Consider the following 2,424-nt stretch of genomic DNA (forward strand, 5'->3'; position numbering starts at 1 on the left):
TTTTTTTTTTTTTTTTTGATGAATTGTTGTTTGAACATTTGAAAATTGAATATAAAATGTGTGACTGATGCCGTATACACACACACACACGCATCATTCTACATCAATCATCATTCGAACCGAATATGAATTCAAATACAACGAAGAAGAAGTAGAAGTGGTGGTGGTGGTGGTGTTGGTGGAAAAAAACAAAAGAAAAAATTATTTTTTGTTTTCATTCAGGCAATCCAGTCATTCATTGATATGTAGTGGTGGTGGTGGTGGTGTTTTCTATCTGTTGTTGCTGTTATTCAAGACATCATATTTGTATTGTCGATTGCCAAAGCCACACACACACACATCATCATCATCATCTTCATCATGATCATCATCATTAACTTTTGGTGATGCCGAATGTCGATGATGATAATAATAATGCTTCTTGCTCTGTAGCCGATCTATGTTATTCTTGTTCTTCAAACTTCATCGATGATGATGTTGATGATGATGGTTGTGATGGTGAAAAAGAAGATGCTGAACAACAAAAAAAAAACTTCAAAGTTTTTGTTCATCAAAAAAAAGCATCATGATGATGAAGATGATGATCATCATCTTCTTCTTCTTCATAAGCCAACAAGCATCGTATAGTTCTATAGTCTTTTTTCCATTCTTTTTCTCTTTATTTTTGTCGTCATCATCATCGTCGTCGTCGTTTATTTCAGTTCAGTTCGGTGTGTAGTACAATTTTCAGTTGTTTTTGGCTGTTGCAACAACAACAACAACAATTGAAAGATGGAGATCATCATCATTGAAAAAAAACCGGAGAATATAAAATATAGCAGAAATGCTTGCATTGCATGCATCATGAATTGATGGAACAAATACAACAAACGAACGATGACGATGATGATGATGGTAAATATTCAAAGATTTCCTGGCGATGATGATGTTCACCATCATCATGATGAAGATTTGATTTGGAAAAAAACAAAGTTTTTTCGCTTCCATTTTCGTTGCAGATGATGATGATGATGATGATGATAAAAAATTGGTTGTTATATTTTTACCCATTGTATGCATTATTTCGCATATTTTCCCGTATTGGGGATATGTTCAATGAATGAATCAATGAAAAATCTACAAAAAGAATTTTAAAAAAAATTTTTTTCAATGAAAAATTTTAATTTAAAAACAAAAATTGGCATACCGATGATGATGGCATGGGGTTTTTTTTTAATTTTTCGTAGAAATATATTCTTTTCTCAATGATGATGTGATATGATATGTGTGTGTATGTGTATTTTTGGCATCCACTATTGTGATGATGACGATGATAAGATTTCATGAGAATTTTGTCTAAAAAAAAACCACATAACTTCAATCCATCTTCTGATTGTTGATTTGTTGATATGATTAATGTAAAATCGTGAAAATCGAAAATGATTTAATCGAAGATCAAACGAAAAAAAAAAAATTCTGACCATGATATTCACAATTGAAAAAAGGGCACCGGGTGGTTTTCGGTGAAATCTGCCCCCAAAAATTTTATTTTTTTAAAATATAAGTCATGTCCATTGATGATTCTCGAGATGGTTTTTAGTTCATTCGGTCCACCCACTTCCGGTAAAATCGCAAAAAACAACGCGAATTCTCCAGATCTCACTAACTATGAGGTGGTGTAAGTCAATTTTTTCTCACGATAAAACTGATTTAATCAACATTTTATTCTGAAAATATCAAAAAAAAATATTTGGTGGAACATGTTCAAAAATCCGGAAGTTCATTTTTTCACCATGTAAGTCTATGGAGTTCATCATGTGATATCCACAACGTAAGTGTTTATGGTGTTCATTATGTAAGTCTATGATATTGTGCATATTGCAATGGCAATCGATGATAGTCTGAACTAAAAACATCCTGATACATCGTTGAAGGATTTTATTGTTCATGTATTAAAATGTGTATGATAAGAATCAATCGGATAAAATCTCTGAATCCAATATCCAATACGAAAATATCACCAGGTTGCAAAATACTGGATAAGCCATTAGTTTCTTGGAGAAGAACTTTCAATATTTAGGCATCATTAAGTTTGGCGTTAAGTAGTCCTGGAACGAATGATTCACCTGATCATGTCCATTAGCCACTCGAATGCTGTACTCAATGATGATGATATGTTGGAATATAATGAATGTAATGAATTATGCCAACAATTGATCAGTAGAATTGTAGAAACAATAGTACCACATTGTGTATAAATACGTAATTGTTATAGAACATTATATACTTGAATGACCTTTGCTTTACCCTTTTGTATACGTTATTTTGTTCTTGTGCTTTTCTTATTTTATTTGCATATCATATACACATTTTAATACATGAACAATAAAATCCTTCAACGATGTATCAGGATGTTTTTAGTTCAGACTATCATCGATTGCCATT

Source organism: Dermatophagoides farinae, chromosome 4 (genome assembly GCF_024713945.1).
Source record: "Dermatophagoides farinae isolate YC_2012a chromosome 4, ASM2471394v1, whole genome shotgun sequence".
In the NCBI taxonomy this organism is placed as follows: Eukaryota; Metazoa; Arthropoda; class Arachnida; order Sarcoptiformes; family Pyroglyphidae; genus Dermatophagoides; species Dermatophagoides farinae.